The following is an 18707-nucleotide window of genomic DNA, read 5'->3' as shown; positions in this document are numbered from 1 at the left end:
CCTTATATAGCCCGAACTACTACGTTTTTCCTCCCTCCTTAAAGCTGACATGAATTAATAAATATAGTATAATTCTATATGTCCGCCATATTTCTCTGCTAATCCGCCATATTAGTTGGATATTCTATTGTTATATGTATCAGGGTTCGCATGGTATATATAAGGGGGCGAGTTTTGCTACGCTTCACTTCACATCAGTGTCTTCGATTTACCTGTGCGGGTAGCTTCGACAGGTAACACGTACATCTCCGATACTAATTTATAGGACATCAAGAAGAAATGAAATCACGTTTTGGAACACAACTCAGTGCTCAAAATTACAAAAAACATATCGTACAGTAGTAAATCATTCTAAAAGCTTTGGATAAATAAATATAGAATGCCTTTTCTTTATCTGAATGTACGTACATTTGCAGTAAATATGTCAAAACTATACAAAAACGCGGAGAAATATTTCATCTATTATCTATTGATAACCCCGCGTTCGTACAAAGACCTATGGAGATCGAAGGTTTGATGTAACAGCTGCCACACTATGGAACAGTTTACCGAGAGACATCCATTCGTGTGGCACTGTCAAAAGTTTTAAGACAAACCTCAAAACATATCTTTTTAGGAAATCTTATAACCATATTTTGTAATATATTCTTTTTTAAAGTAAAGGCTGGTTTGTCGCATGAACTCGTAATGTTTAAATTGTTTTATTTGGATGTTATATTTTATGCTCTGATTAATCTTATCATGTTTTACATTTTACATTGTTAAAGCGCTTAGAGTAATTACAAATTATATAATGCGCTATATAAATGCCGCACATTATTATTATTATTATTATTATTGATAAAATGGATTAAGCAAAGAGTATAAAATCTCTACCATTCACACTTACTTCAAGCAAAATGCAAATACATAAATACTACTGTACTTATGCACGTCACATGTATGCTCGCCATGAAAACGCATCGAATGCGGACGACTATTTACCTGGGTCTACTCGTAATATCTGTAAAGGAGATGTATGTGTACACTTGTCGAAAATACTCTAAGTAGAAGTAAAACTCCCTTTATTTGCATAATCCATGAAACATAACGATAAACTCCATTCGTATTCCAACAGTAAATACCATTGTACAGACTGCGACACACTTAGCCCGTGCCGATCAGCTATCTTCAATGAGGGGAAGTATCAGAGTATAATATTTACCTTGTATTGTGCATGAATCCTTATACCGTATGATTTACTGGTCAGAGTATTGCAGATTTATAAATCAGGAAATCATTTAGGTACTTAAGACTGATTCTATGTAACTATCAAAATTCAGTGGCCACGGTATGTCACAGATTTTGATGAAACTTTGTGTGTAACAATATTATGATAGATATAAAACAAAAAGGACATGCAAAGGTTTGACTTAGCAACGGTTGCCATGGAAACCGATCCTCTAACAACAGCTGGACAAGATATGTACATGTATGTTATACATGTATTTTGAATAATCAAAAATTAAACGCTATTGTTTATAAAAACAACAATTGTAAAAATTATTTTGAGCTAGGTTTTAGCTTTTAGAATTTTTTTTGTATTTATTTAATCCTTGAAAACAATAGAAATAATTATTTTTATGATGTATAAGGGTTTGATATATGTAATTTTTAGAGAGGGATAAAATATATTTGCCCAGTCATTTGGTGTAAACTCACATGCTAGTAAAATGTATTGAATCTTACTTTTAAAAAGTACAGAAACACATTTGTGGAGAAACCAAAGATAAACACATAAACCAGTAGTTTCCTCTGGTGCACAAACCAAAATACACCAGAAAGAGTTATTGCCCTTTGTAACACTCTCTTGTATTGGAGATATGAACAGCCTTCATTTGTTTTCAGTATGGCAGGAGGTGGAAATTTAGTCTCGTGCAACCAGACACTCTGTTTTTTCCGTAAATATCCGAAGAGCAGAGAGTCTGGTAAAGATACGCGATAACGTTTGTAACGTCAGAACGAGGCTTACCAAAATTTCGGTATTTAATTTGATTGGTTGATTCAACACACCTTCAAAATAATGACTACCGAAGAAATTTGTAATAGATTGAATTTGCCGTTTTAGCTTAAGGATTTACAACTAGAGTGTTTATAAAAACTTTTGTAAAAGGAAAGGATTTATTTGCTGTTCTACCGACGGGAAATGGTAAAACCGTTTTATCAAAATTACTTTAGGAGGCAAAAGTGAAAGTACAATTTCCAGCTGACAAAGAGCGTAATTTCTTTTATTGTACATGTAGTAATGATTTTCCCATTAGTATCACTAATGAAGGATCAACTAATTAGCATCAAATTTCGGAATTGACTGTTTATGTCAGAGAGAATCCAATGGAAACTAAATTAGCGCTCCCTAGCGGTAACAGTTATTATCGCGTGTCTTTACCAGACTCTCTGCTCGTCGGAGATTTACGGAGACAGCCGAGTGTCTGGTTGAACGAGACTAGTGGAAATTGAGTTTTTATTCAATTTGTTCTTCAGAAGTTTATCAATATCAGATGCTCTTTGTTCACTTAATTCACTACCACGATCTTTATCTTCAATTGTGCTAAAGGATTCCGGTTTATTTCATAGAATACAAATCCGTTTGATCTTTGCCATAGTCACCGGACTCTAGCATCCAATCGTCTACGTATTCGTAGAAAAAGTAAATGTTGTGGAATTTAACGCTTTATTACATCACATCCGACTAAAAAAATGACCAGGGAAACAGAAGGCTGACAGACATATTCATAGAAAGTATGAAAAAGCCCTGCCTCTTGCCGTGTTGGAACTTGTATTGACGTAAGTATTCTATTTGATTTAGAATCCAAATTCTAAAGTAAAGGCTGAATAAAATGTATCAGAAAATTTGGCTTATAGTAAACATATGAGAACCCCAATGTATTTTATACTGCCAGCCAAGGCTAGTCAGCTATAGGGGTATACATCTAGACTGAACATTGTAAGTAGTCCTGTCATTTACTGCATGGGTGTACAATATAGAATATATTCATTCTCATTTTTTTTAGTCGGATGTGATGCAATAAGTATGTCCCCTACCTAACATTCACTCAGGGAGTTTCCTATCACATTTACACAGAGTTCAGGATCTGTAAAATTGGGGAATACTTATAAAATAATGTTTCATGTGGACATTTTCAAAAGGATTAGGTTTAATTTATGATAATACATGTAATCCTAAGTGATGACCTCTCTCTCTCTCTCTCTCTCTCTCTCTCTCTCTCTCTCTCTCTCTCTCTGACTGTCAAGTTTACAATAAAAACAAACATGTGAATGTCCTGTGTGCATTCTAGATAAAGATTGTTAAAATCATATATATTGGTGAGCCAGGCTACCTTCAAGTTTGTTTACCTGTGGTAACCCCCCACTAATATGTGATGGTTCTAATCTACAGACGAAATCACACAAATACTATTATGATTTAAAGTTTTCTCATCTCTGTAATTATGAACTTTAGGACACTTGATTTGGAAAAATCAAATGATGAAAAATTGATGACTTTGAATTGGGTCCTGTAACTGGGCCCTCAAATTTTAATACATGTAGGTCCTGTCAACTGAAGTAAATCAAAAAATATTAAATGTAAATTGTAAATATTCAAATACTTTTGAATTCTTACTTTTTCATCCAATAATCACATATTTTGGCCAAAGTACATGACCACTATTTTATGTAATGAATGTGTGCTTTTCTGTGTTTCAGCTGTATGAGCATCATACTGTGCAACTCACCTAAAGAAAGTTGCTGACTTTGAGGAGGTAAATATTCAGCTTGAATACATACACATTGAGTACATAATTTGAAATTCAAATTTGAATCCCAGTATTATAAATCCTAAAACAAATTAATAGATGTGGGGAATGTGGTACATTGGGTTTAGTTTCTTGGTTATAGAGCCTGCATGGAAACTGAATTCTCTAGAATAATCACATGAGACCATCCATTTTTTATGCGACATGATGACTTGAAACGTTTTCATCACAACTTCCTAAAAAAAATTATACTTCACTTAATTAGCATACTCAAAAAGACTAGTTGTTTTGTTGCCAATGACGCACATATATATGTACACATGTGTATGAGCTCAGTATCATTTGTAAAAATGATTAATTCTAATTAGGTCAATGTTGAGAATCACTCAAGTGACCTACATGTTGCTATTTGTCTGCGTCAGTCATCATAAGACGTTAATTGAACATTAATATTTTTTCTTGATAACCACCCTTCCAATTCTTTTCAAATTTCTTTTAAGCCTCTTTGGGACAAGGGGAATTAACATAGATTGTAAGACTCTGGATTGACGGTACTTTTAAAAATGCTCTATAACAAAATTGAGAATTTTGTTTTATACCCCCATCACACTAGGCCACGTTCGCACTACGACCATGTAAAAATTGATGATCGTAGTGCGATCGGGTACGTCGTAGTAAGAACGTAGTAAGGTCTTTATGGTCGTGGAGCAACTTTGAACATGCTCAAAACAAACGTAGTGCGGTCGTGGTCAAATTTGATCGTAGTGGAAGCGTAGTAAGGACGTACTAAGGTCGTATTTAGATCGACATGGTCGTAGTAGCATCGTAATGGGATCGTGATGCAGAAGAAACCGACTGCACTGCGATTCCACTACGCTCTCTATACGACCATCCCGTTTTCACTACGTTTTCTTCACGATTCCGCTACGATCACGGCACGTCCATACTACATGTATGTTGTTGAAGACTGTAGTAAGTTTTTACCAAGATCATCCCGTCCTTAATACGTCCTCACTACGATTTCACTGCGCGCAAGCCACGACCGAATCACGTTCTGTTCTCCCCCACACACTGGTATAAAAACTGAACAAAAGTTGCATATGACCATTGCTTCTTTGGAATCATGGAAAGGCCAGACCAAGAAATGTTGATGGAGATGTTGATGCATATTCAGTATATGGCACTTAACGACCAAGCTGCTATATTGTTACTTAGGCGAAGGAGGAGGAGAATCGTAAGGCAGCGTAGATCTTGCTGGGTACGACCTTGGCTTTCTGTTGAAAAAGACTTCAGTTTGGCTATTATGATCAACTGATGAATGAATTGAGGATGGAGGATCAACAGTCCTGAAGGTTCTGAGCTGTATTTATACTGAATCTGGATCTGATTCAGCTGCTGCAAAGCGTGGCGACATCGGCGCGGAAACGTGGTAGAACCGTAGTAAGATCGTGGTACAATCGTAGTAAGATCGTGGTACAATCGTGGCAGAAGCGTAGGAAACTCGTGTTGCAGTCGTGGGAGTCGTGGTGAGAACGTAGTTAGAACGTGATGGACGTAGTGGGAGCGTAGTAAGAACTTGATGAACGTAGTGAGAACGTGGTGGAATCGTAACAAGGCCGTAGTTTAATCGTAGTGAAGTCGTGATAAGAGCGTAGTGAGGACGCCGTAACATCGTGAAGACAGACAAAATTACAAATTCATGCCGTTCGCACTACGATCTCACCACGATCAAAAAAAATTATAGAACGTAGTGAGGTCGTGATGTAGTGTGACAGGGCCATTAGAACCAGGGTTTGATTTCTTCAATTTTATGGAGAAAACTTTTTAAGATATACACTTCGTCAAATTGTAGAGTTGGGGAAGGGGGGGGGGTATAAGTGTATTTGACAATTTATTTGTGTCCAAATTATGGAATTAATACTGAAGATTTCAGTAGTCAGTTTTTAAAACAACAGACACCTAGAATTAAGAGCACAATGAAAGCATACATGTGATGAGGGGTGGGGGATGACATCATAATTCTTGACAAGTAATTTTTTTTTTAAATCCAAAGCTGAAGAAGGAAGGTGGCAAGGGTTGATCTTTCAGTTCCATTCATCTGTTAACTTTTAACATTCATGACAATGCTTTTTTTTTTTTTAAAAGATGGGGGGAACAGCCTATCTATAGAACTATATGTAACCAACTTTGTATTAATAAAAGGAGGCAGATCCATTGTTCAAATGTTGTTATGTGCTTGCTGATTGTTTTTGTGCTCATCTGAGTAATTTAAGTACAAGAAGATCTGTAAGTTGATGTACACAAAATTTAACTTTCAAAACATTGAATCACATGCAAAACAAATATTTTAACAAAAATTTTACACTAGAGATGCCAATTTGAGATAATTAACATGCTTTGTTTATTGGCATCTGGTGTACATTTAGCAACAAGTAGTGTTGTTCATTGTGAAACGGTAAATTGATAATATACATGTATGCGTTGGTTGTACATGTGTTTTAGGCATATTTTATTGCATGTTTTGTTGTGTTTGGTTGTCGAAAATATTGATAGAAATTAATAATGAAGAATTGCTGATATACTAAGGACATCAAAGAATTGAGGACTAGTTAATATTTACATACTTTGTTACATCATGACCATACATTGTTTGCAAGAAAAACACAAAAGGGCCACATACAGTTACATGTAATCAGTGACAAAGACTTTTGTTCAGTTATACTGTTTTCAAGTCATTACACTTAATTCTTAGAAAAATTCCTTAACTGGCAATTGATTGCAATCAGAAATTGCAAATTTTCTATTTATTCCTTACTTGACACCATCAAATGAGGACAGCAATGTGCTGCGCGCTCCCTGTAATCAGGGGGAAATAACTCGTATAGCATGGTGAAAATGTAGCTCATTGATTATTCATATACGTTTGAAATATTTTATGGTTATACAAGATTTTTTACAATAACTATTGAAAAAGACTCGAACACAATTTATGTTCATGTTATGCATAAATCTTATTAAATCATTGACTCCGCAAAATCTTATGACGTCACAGGAGGGTGGAACTACCTTAAATAAAGCTGAATGCCTATGAACGAAAAACAGAAAGGGGTACCAAAATTGCGAATTTCGAAAACACGGGGTTGTGAATGTGGGTCCAAAAGAGTCATATATAGTGTATAACATGGATTTCGTAGCCCTTAGAGCTATAGTGATACTTTGAATTTTTTTAAATTTGATTAATACTCAGGTAACCAATAAGGTTTGTGGACATCTTGTTAATTTATGAGTATTAACACGATTAATAGCTCTTCAATACAGCATAAACACATGTATACAAACTGTATCAAAACATAACATCCTTTAGGCCGATTCATTCTCACTTAGCTAAAATTCTGAAATTGTTATTCCCACTTAGCTAAAACTGTGATTTTCACACCTGAGTGGTCCCTGGGTATAGTCTGTTTTAGACTAACTACCTGTAATTATCAGTCAGGCCTATGAAAGCAAATCATATACATATATGTATATTGTAAGTATATCTCTTCTTATCAGTATGAAATGACAAAGATTTAAATAATGTTTTAATATATAAATGACATTGTCTAGAGATGTACAAATATAAGTATATTTTTAAAGGATAAGATAGTGTAATTGATTGATGGTTTAACATATGCTTATTTATGTATGTTTAGTGTAAACTGTATTTTATTTCAAAGAGACAAGAGCATGGTTAAATATATAACATTCAAATTGCTGATATTGGAAAATAAGTGCATATGCACTTATATTATTGTAACTTACAAATGGCGATCACGTTTTGACAGGAAAAAAGTGTGTAAAACAAGAAATGAACAATGTTCAGTAAATAAAAGTGATTCAACTGGAATGTGGAATGATTACTAATTGTAATTGCAATTGAAATAATTTGGATCACACATGTTACAAAATGTAAACACTATGAATATGTACAATGTGCATGTAAACAAAGGGCAGATTGACTCAAAATAAAACATAGGAATAAGTGTCAAATTTACAATATGAATAAGATACATTTAGGCAAGAGATAAAATAATCATTATGTATATGTTTACATTGCGGTAATATTGTAAAGAAAAAATGATCTATGACATGCTTGTAAACAATGCACTTTGAAGATGAATGAATTAAATCTTTCACTTAGTTATATAACTCAATTTTTTCCAAATCAAATGTAGTATTTTCTTGTTCACATCAAATATTTACCCTAGACCAATCTCAAACTATTTTTCTTTCACACAATAAGCCCAGTATTTGTTACAATTTTTCATTCTATCACATTTGCAATATGATTTATCATAGCAATTTCTAATAATATGATTTTCACTATGTAACACTTTAAACAAAAATTTGAACATCCTAGAATATGGAATAATTCAAGAACACTGGAAGGTTTAGTCCTGTCATGGATTTTAAAAGTCTCTCTCTCTCTCTCTCTCTCTCTCTCTCTCTCTCTCTCTCTCTCTCTCTTAGTTTATGAGGTCGCTTCGTTAGAAAATCAGCTGTTTTCCCTCTGATTCCTGAACACCAAGTGGAGGATGTGTGGTTTCAGGCGCTGGAAGATGATGATGGTCGGATGCCCTACGTTTCAAGGACTATGTTAAATATACCACATTGTCTATAAACGTACTGAAACAACTTCTCAGAGTCCATTTGAAGAATAACTGATACATGATCCAGATATATACATACACATTTAATGTGTTTACATCAGTAAAACTACGCAATGAGAGAGAGAGAGAGAGAGAGAGAGAGAGAGAGAGAGAGAGAGAGAGAGAGAGAGAGAACTACTCTTTGTTGACGATTTAGGGGAATGTAACGATATAAACACGGACGCATTTTTGTGAGGTTTTAAAATATATTTGCTATATAAAATATACCATCTGAAGTTACATGCATATTACTTGACGTGTTTTGCTGTACCCAAGAAAATTATATCCCAGTCATGCAACATAAATTTGTATCGTTTAGTACCTCTATTCAATGTATTTTGTAAATACCCACAGCATGCAGGCCGACATATTATATTCGTATGTATTGTAACATGTACATGTATATTACATACACGTGTAAGCAGACCTGTTATATATAGTCCTTGGTGTACATGACATAACAAGTAATTTTATCCGACTCAATCGACGTTTTCAATCGAAGTGTTTATATTTATCACCAAGCCATTTTATTTTCCATAATTCATTTGAATAGGAAGACATCGAATAGCGCCTTCGAAAATATGATTGCGTTCTACTCATAAATTTTTGGCAAATACACGCATTATTTTCCTCACTCTAATTAACACAAGATTCTGCCGCAAAATGTCTATGAACACGACAATCTGATTAAAATTAGATCTTCCATCCGCTCCCCAGTTTTCGATACGTCGCGTGGCGACGTATCGAAAACTGGGGAGCGGATGGAAGATCTAGTTTTAATTAGATTGTGAACACGATAAAGTTACATGTAAATGCATAATGTATTTTCCATAGCATGCCAGTTTTTAATAGTCTTTGATCTCAATTAGTATTTTTATATAAAAAGTTAGAATTATAACTTTTAGAAAAATATTCTAGAAGAATCATATGAAGTCGATGACGTTGTTCCGAAAAAGCGGCCGTCGGAAGACAGCGTCAGAGTAAACAATGCAATATTGTAACGTTATTTTCTCAATATCAGCAACAAATAGATGGTACATGTTATATATGAATGAAACGAGAAAATTTTCACCTTTCTACCTGCAAAATATGGTCGGCTTTTGAAGCGCGGCCAATTTTGGCCAAAAATGTCCCTTGTCCTTTTCTAAATGTGTTTCATGTATAAAACTAAAGAATTAATCTCAGGTCTTTCTTTCTTTTTTTTTTTTTTTTTTTCTTTTTTTTTTTTGAAATGGAATTTTACTGCCCAATTTTAATACTAAACCAAATTACCTGTGATGTGTTACAAAACAGACTATAGGTTACCTGTCATTATTTTCCTTTGTTCTTTGACACCCTTACCTGTGCACCATTCCCGTCTAGCTAAAACCAGTCACCCGTACATATTTCAGAATTTTAGCGAAGTGGGAAGACACCTTTAGGCCAATTCAACTTAATTAGTAAGATTATCATCCAGGGTCACCAAAAAGTATGGGGCAGACTGTGGGAAGATTTAATTTTTAAATTTTTATTTTCTGAGAAATATATTAATGACAAACAGAAGTACATAATTTAATGCCAGATATATAAATCTATGCTTATTTCACAGATGATTTTTGAGGGGCGGGCGGGCATGATAATCTATCAATTAAGTAATTAATTAAGTGGTAAAATTACTATTCTAGCATCATGAATGATCTTGTACATGTAAATTTAATTTAATCAAATTGAATTAGGTGTGTACTGTATGAAAATGTGAAAAATAAGATGAACGTACTTTCAATATTTGTTCAACACATTTTTTAGAACTTGAAGAGCAGAAGATGCATTCCATGACTCTTATATGATATAGAAGACAAAGAAGAGCTCTTGAGAATGAAAAAAAAAACCTGCAAGTTTTACAGTCAATGAACACACCTCACGACACAAGTCCAACCTGATTCAGTAAACTGGTAGTCTATTCTCCTAAGGACACACCATGACTTAGTTTAGATCAAGTTTTGGTGTCAGAAGACTAATGTAACTAAAACATTGCAAAATTAACCTGCAAGTGTCTTATGTGAGCCTACTGAATAAGGATTCATTACTGAACAGTTGAAGGAAAATCACTATTATAATGATTTTTTCAAAAAGATGATTGTGTTGTTTGGATAACATTGTTATCCATGTTTGTTGAATAAACAACATTGCAAAAATGAGTTGTTTTGTGTTAATATTATAAATTTACTAATTACTGGTATGTCAAAATAAATTACAGTAACACTGAAAAAACTTCAATAAATTTTAAAGTTCCATGCAGTTTCTGCAGTAGAAAATGACACCTATTGATTTTCTGGTCCAAAGGTCACCAGGTGCAATACAATACTCAGTACAATTGATGTCTGACCAGTTTCTTCAGAACCCTTTGATTGATAGTGATATTTCATACAGGGGTCACTGGTAGTATATGACCCCCATTGATTTTCAGGTCAAAAGATTAACTAGTTCGAATTGTAACGGGATTAGGGAACATTCGCCGATTTTACCCCAATAGATGTCGCCACTGTTCTAAAGGTGGTTACGCGTGCGCTTGATATCGCTGCGAAGCTTGAATTCCTATTGTTTACAAAAGACGTTAGGTGGCAGGGGACAGTTTCTTTGGTTTTGAAACATGTGGATAGGGGGTATACACCAAAGTCAGATTATGACAGACTAATGAAAAATCATATTTCCATTTTATGTCAATACTTGTATTTCATATTAGTGTAGTTAATAAATTATGACCCTAAATTACATGTAATCTATAAATACTGGTGCTGGTGCACAAAACATGCTCTGAGCAGGTTCCCCTTTTTTGCTTTGATTTTCCCTCATTTGGGCTAATCCGCACCACCCCCACACCATCACAGTACCAAACATGGGGATTTAGACACTGTGCACAATCAAGAACCCTATCTGCCCTTCTCAAAAATCTACCTCTCATATGGGGCCATCCACCTTCCCTCACAGCTACAGACCTTTTGCTAGACCCTGCATGTTTTCACCGGAATTTCTTCAGCAACTGACCACGTGTCTTAGTTTCGTATTTGCACCCATCTATATGCTAGGAATCATGGTGACACCTACATGTTGTATATCAACATTTTTACTAAGCACTCAGCTACATTTGACATGCATCCTAAAATTATTGTATACATTTTTACACATGTAATATCACTTCAAATACGGGGTAATTCCATTTTTTGAAAAAGTTGACCGGGCCTATAGTGCGAAACTGTCCCCTGCTACCTTAGATCTACTAGTGACTTGTTTGCATTTACGATTTCACGCGATTGCTGCGTACCAGGATGCACCAACTCTGGAGGACACCATTTTCCATCGGATTCCGAATTACGTTTAAAATGGATAGTGGCAGTCCGGAGAATGGATGAGAGAACTAAGCGTCCGTGGAAGCCAGGAAAATACGATGTTGTGTGTCACAGCCATTTCCGCTCGAGTGACTATAGACTAGCTGGTTTATTAGGTTATTATCACTTTTCACTTTTGTTTTATATTGCATACTTTTAATATTCAAGCATTTTAGTTTTGTTTTGTTTCGTTTTTAATATTTGTGTCACGAGTTCGTGTTGCTTTGTGGTTCTTATTCTACCATTTCAGATTATACATTTCATTTTGATGGCTGGTTCATTCCACAAGACAAGAGGCAGACTTGTTATCCTAGTGCACCGACTTAGAAGCTGGTCTTCTATCATGGTTCAGTCGCCCCACACGAAGGAGCAGGTCTCCATCAAGAATATAAATGCATTGTATAAATGGTGTTTAATAAGACACTAGAGTAATACAAGAAAACATAGCTTAAAGGGAGTTGTTGCAATTATTTTCAGTTCATTCTCGAAATAAAATATTTGCTGTTTGTAGTATTTAAAAAATGTGAATTTGTAGTAGAGATAGATTTGATAGGAGGTTAATTAAATATCCAATTAAAGGGGGGGGGGGCAAATACTAATTTCACAAATATTTGTCTCAAAATCTAAGACTTGATTTCAAATACTTTGTAGGGGCCAGGTCATGTCTCAGAGAAAATGCAGTGCCCTCAATATTTCCATGTCACAAGAAAACATCAAATGTGTTGAATATAGAGGAGTCACCAAGGGGCAAGAGATACAAACACAGAACATCATCACTTGCAAATGAACCTAGAAATTTACAACTTGATGAATTTGATATTCAATGTCAAACTGAAGTTGTGTCAAGCAATTCCTATGAAAAAGAATGTGATGTGGAGGAGAACATGTTACAAAATGTCTGCCATCAAGAAATTCAGTGTGAAATTCCTATGCTTGATTTTCGAAAATTTTCTATTGAGAATTTTCAATCTGATAACAAAATTGTTAATTACTATACAGGGTTTGATGATTATGACCATTTCCTGATGTTTTTCCATTGTCTTGGACAGGCAGCTTTTGAGCTGAATTATACCTGTTCACTTTTACACCCAAAAGATCAACTTTTCATGACATTAATGAAATTAAGGCAAGCAAAGGATGATATCGAACTTGCCATGTTATTCAAAGTCAGAGTCAACTGTTTCAAGGGTAATTGTTACTTGGATAAATTTTTTATATTTTCAGTTAAAAGAACTTGACATCTGGCCATCTAAACAAATAGTCAATGAAACCATGCCAGATGATTTCAAAAGAAAATTTCCTAACACAAGGGTCATTTTAGATGCTACAGAGGTTCCTATAGAAAAACCTGTCCATGTCCAATGTCAGAGTATAACTTGGTCTAATTACAAGCATAAAAATACTCTTAAAACAATGATTGGGTGCAGTCCTAGGGGGCAGTCACTTTTGTATCGGATTATTTTGGTGGTTCAGCTAGCGATAGACAAATCATTGAAAAATCTTGTCTTTTGGATCAAACAAATGCCATGTTTGATAAAGGTGATAGCATTATGGTGCAAGATTTATTTGCATGTCAAGATGTTATGGTGAATATACCTACATTTTTGAAAGGTAAATCACAATTAGAACCCCAGGAGGTTGTCAATGACAGGCGTATTTCATCAAACGAATCCATGTTGAAAGGGTAATTGGATTAAGTAAAAGTTTCAAGATATTGAAACATGGAATTCCACGCACTAAAATTCCTCTTGGTTCCAGGATTGTATTTATCTGCTTCATTCTATCCAATTTCAGGAAATGTATTGTTAATAAAACTGCATAAATACACAATAACTGTCATGGTTGTAATTATTTTATTTATCAAAACACCATGCCAGGTTGTCTGTTGAGATGAACACATAATAATGATGGGTGTGGTAAGTTAAATTATATTCTCAAAAATGCAGCATCAAAGTCCTAGTGCGGTGTATATTATTTTTTTAAATTGTAGATAAACAATGTTATTTACATACAAATGTGCTATTTATTTATTTTTTTTTTTTTTACAAATTAAGTTTGGTAAAATCTGTGTATTTGAAAATTAATTAACTAGTGCTAACATTGTAATGGGGTCCAGTATTGATAGTCCCTAAACATGCTTCTCTTGAAGGCTATTGGTACTTTGCGGAACGGAACGGAACCGATTGTGGGGTACCCTAAGGGGAAATCCACTGTAAAAAAAAAAGTTGGTTGTAAAAATAAAATACTGGACTTTAAACTTCTAGTTATATACATAATTGTGTCCACTGATGCTGGCCTAAGAAAAGTAGAGAGTTGTAAAAGAGAATACCGGGATTTAAAGTTTTATTTTTTAAATATACAATTGTGTTCAATCATCTGAGCTTTACTTCTGCGTTGATATCTGTAGTTAATGTATAAACTGTGCTTAATTTTCGATTTGCATTTATTACTGATATAAAATGGATATTTTCTGCGCTGGTTCCGTTCCGTTCCGCAAAATACCAATATCCGTGTGGATATTAGTATTTAACGGAACGAAACATCGAAATGCAAGTGTTTTTTTCTACAAGTGCAAGTAGTCTGATATTATTTAAGTGTTCTCATTCTTTTTAATCTCATCTCAAGACACCGAATTCTCTCATTTCTTTTTCTTTTGTGTTTTGTTTTTTCGAGGGGGGGGGGGGTGTAAATTAATGCCACGTTATTTTCTCCTGTTTTAGTTGAAGTTTTCATTTTCATCGGTTTATTATTTGATCACTCTGAAAGTCAGAGGAATTGTTAATTTCAAAAATCAATATATATATATATATATATATATACGAATAGATAACCAGGGTCTATATAAAATTTTCTGCATTCCAATAATGATGGCAAATGAAAAGCTCACAAGAAAGGGACTGAAACTTTTCGAGGATACACACAAGTTGAAATAGTTGCTAGAATTATAAGATTCCGTTCCGTGTCATCCGTGTGGATATTAGTATTTAACGTAACGGATTTCTCCTGTTCTTGCTGAAGCTTTCTTTTTCATCTTTTTATTATTTGATCACTTTGAAAGTCAGAGGAATTGTTAATTTCAAAAATCAATATACATATAAATATATATAGGATTCCGTTCCGTTCCGCTAAATACCAATAGCCGTGTGGATATTAGTACTTAACGGAACGGAACGAAACATCGAAATTCAAGTGTTATTCTACACCTACAATTAGTCTTGTTATTCAAATATGCTCATTCTTTTTAATCGTACAGAATCTTAAGACACCGCATTATCTTTCTTTTTTTCCCTATGGGGGTGGGGGTGGGGTGGAAATAACTGCTTTCACACACATACATGCGTTTTTGAACATGCCTGAAATTTTTGATTGCAATTTGTTTCGGTTTTGAAGACGCATTTTCACACGTGTTCAATCGCATCTTCAGACACAGAATTCTGTTTTATTTTACTTTTGGGGGGGGGGTGTTTCTTCTTTTTTTTTTTTTTTTTTTTGCAAATTAATGCCACGTTATTAAGGTCTTCCGTAACAACGGAAGACCTTCTACTGATTGTGCTGGTTAAGATTATTCTTATTATTCTTTTTCCCCCCCCTTTTTCCTAGACGCTAACTTTGAAGCTTCATATCTCGCTCATTTCTGCATGGATTTTGCTCAAATTTTCAGGGTTTATAAACTTTACAGAACACTTTTAAAATCATGTACTACATTTCAGAAATACCCTTCTGTTCACGAGTTATTCCCCTTTGAATGAAATTTTAGGGGCTTTGGTTTCCAGACAGAGGCTCCGAGACTGTAAAAGCTTGAGCAGAAAATGCATTGAAAATGAAAAGTAAGAGCATTGTAGTTGTGCACATCGTTTTTTTGTTGTTGTTTTTTTATTACAGTGTTCGAAATGGTGGTTGACAGGGTTACAAAATAAGGACGCCTAAAGGAGCAAAAAATTACACATATTTTCCTTTGTATCTTTTAAACTAAAAATATTTTGTTAAGACATGTAGAACAAAAGTTGCGCAAAAATGTTAAGAGCTTTCTTTTGATATCCCTAAAAAGGGGCTGGCCCCTTCAATTAGGGATCTGGTGATCTTCAAAGTTTTCGCTTTATAACTCAAAAACGGTAAATATTTCGATATGGCTTTCGCTGGAAAAGTTGTTTTTTAACATCTTATTGATCTCATAAACAATATTTTGCTCGAGTATTGTGTTATATATGAGTAAAAAGCTTGACCCGCAAACAGGTAACCGTATCATTAAGTAGGTGAAGGGGGGAAAATATGCGTATAACTTAAATAAACTTGCTTTAATTGATAAATCTGACTTCATGAAATGCTAATATTCTTTTAAAATAAGGTTTTAACGTGATCTATAGTTCCTTTAAAAATCATCTATCGACAACTTTCTTTTGTTATTATTTAGTAGCTTTAATGTAAACAATCGTTCCAAAGAAAAAAGAGGAAAAGGTTATCTCTTCTACGTTTGTTATTAAAACAACGATATATTTGATTGAAGAAACAAACCTTCAAGCATAGAATAACTCAGTCATTAACTACACGCATCTTACATACACCACGGGGTTTGTTTTTGTTTACAATTGCCAACCGCCTCGAGGAACCAACGCGTGTGAACCAGGGCATGTACACAAAGTAAACATTTTCGTACTAAATATAACACAGAATGTTATGTTTTTGATTATATTGGATTTTTAGAATAATTCAGTCTTTCCGGGGATGTATACACTTCTTTATATACGTCCCTGATCTTACGTTTGATTTGTTTTAAATTCAAAACTCTAGAGCATTGAGTCAGGCATCAATTTTAAAATCTGCAATTTAATATACAGTTCGTTTCTCAATCATGTCTAATTGAATGTGTGTTTAATATCGGAGATTCATCGCTGCTGGACTAGCGATCTGTGATTTCACACTACTCTAACTGAACACACAAGCTTTACTCAAATTCTTCGTTGTGAAAAAGAAAATGGATACATTTTACAAACATAATGAATTATTTCTGAGCATGTTTTGAAATCAATAGTTTATAATCATGATTAAACCAAATCTAAACATGCGTATAGAATATTCAGAAACCCATAGCCGACCAGTCTCATTTCAAATGATTTGTTGTTTTATTGTTTAAAAACAATGACTTTGATTAAACATTGATTCAGACTCCTGGTCCAAATTATGTAACTTCAGCACGTGTCCCTAGCGTGAAATTCATACGCGACTTCTGTGCACACTGTGTACATAATATACCTACATGTATTTACGCAGATAGATATTAAAGTTTTAAAAAATATTCAAGATTTGAGAGCAATTTATGTGATTTGTATGTATAAATAATTCAAACTCGATGAATTATTCTCTTCAGTTTTTCATGTTAACTGAGGCTGCATTAGGACCTGACCCAAGGACATTGGTAAAATTCAAGGGTTTTTTTATGTCACACAGCTCCGACGGAAGACCTCTCGAGCTTTGCTCTAGTTTTCTCCTGTTTTTGTTGAAGCTTTCATTTTCATCGGTTTATTTGATCACTCTGAAAGTCAGAGGAATTGTTAATTTCAAAAATCAATATACATATATATATATATAGGATTCCGTTCCGTTCCGCTAAATACCAATAGCCGTGTGGATATTAGTACTTAACGGAACGGAACGAAACATTGAAATGGAAGTGTTATTCTACATCTACAATTAGACTCTTGCTATTCAATTATGCTCAGTCTTTTTAATCGTACAGAATCTTAAGACAACGAATTACCTTTTTTTCCTAAGGAGGTGGGGGTGGAAATAACTACTTTCGCACACATGCATGTGTTTTTGAACATGTCTGAAATTTTTGATTGCAATTTACTTCGGTTTTGAAGATGCATTTTAACACGTGTTCAATCGCATCTTAAGACACCGAATTCCCTCTTTTCTTTTTCTTGTGTTTTTTTTTTTGGGGGGGGTTGGGGGTTGGGGGGTTGGTAAATTAATGCCACGTTATTTTCTCCTGTTTTTGTAGAAGCTTTAATTTTCATCAGTTTATTATTTAATCACTCTGAAAGTCAGAGGAATTGTTAATTTAAAAAATCAATATACATATAGATATATATAGGATTCCGTTCCGTTCCGCTAAATACCAATAGCCTTGTGGATATTGGTACTTAACGGAACGGAACGAAACATCGAAATGGAAGTGTTATTCTACACCTACAATTAGTCTCTTGTTATTCAAATATGCTCATTCTTTTTAATCGTACAGAATCTTAAGACACCGCATTATCTTTTTTTCCCTATGGAGGTGGGGTGGAAATAACTGCTTTCACACACATACATGTGTTTTTGAACATGCCTGAAATTTTTTATTATCGGCCGCCAGGAGGCGGGCGATTATATGTTATGGTTTTGGAAAGGTGACATGATTTACTGCGGGCCTATATTTAAAAAAAATAATTTATAGACCCGCAGTAAATCAACAATGTTATACCATAAATTCTTTTTATTAGAATTAAACAAGAAACATACATGACCTCTATTTATAGATTTTTTTTACTTAACTGCATTCAATATATATAGATCTCGAGATCGCGTCATTCTTCTTTTTTTGCAATTTGTTTCGGTTTTGAAGACGCATTTTCACACGTGTTCAATCGCATCTTCAGACACAGAATTCTGTTTTCTTTTTCTTTTTGGGGGGTGTTTTTTGTTTGTTTTTGTTTTTTTTCCTTCTTCTTGCAAATTAATGCAACGTTATTTTCTCCTGTTTTTGTTGAAGCTTTCATTTTCATCAGTTTATTATTTGATCACTCTGAAAGTCAGAGGAATTGTTAATTTCAAAAATCAATATATGTTGTACTGTTTGTGGTACTCTTGTTTCTTTT

The 18707-nt window shown here is 34.2% G+C and overlaps 1 long non-coding RNA gene across 1 annotated transcript; it reads left to right on the top strand.

Annotated features, from left to right (window-relative positions):
* The first annotated feature begins 1253 nt into the window (after window positions 1–1253).
* Window positions 1254–10659, top strand: LOC125648875 (uncharacterized). Its single transcript, XR_007360474.2, has 4 exons — window positions 1254–1940; window positions 2614–2823; window positions 3745–3800; window positions 10268–10659. It is a non-coding gene; the product is annotated as an uncharacterized LOC125648875 (long non-coding RNA).
* Window positions 10660–18707: the final 8048 nt, after the last annotated feature.

Source organism: Ostrea edulis, chromosome 5 (assembly GCF_947568905.1).
Source record: "Ostrea edulis chromosome 5, xbOstEdul1.1, whole genome shotgun sequence".
Classification (NCBI taxonomy): domain Eukaryota; kingdom Metazoa; phylum Mollusca; class Bivalvia; order Ostreida; family Ostreidae; genus Ostrea; species Ostrea edulis.
Note: the sequence above shows the minus strand (reverse complement) of the source record. Positions and strands in the feature narration are given on the sequence as shown.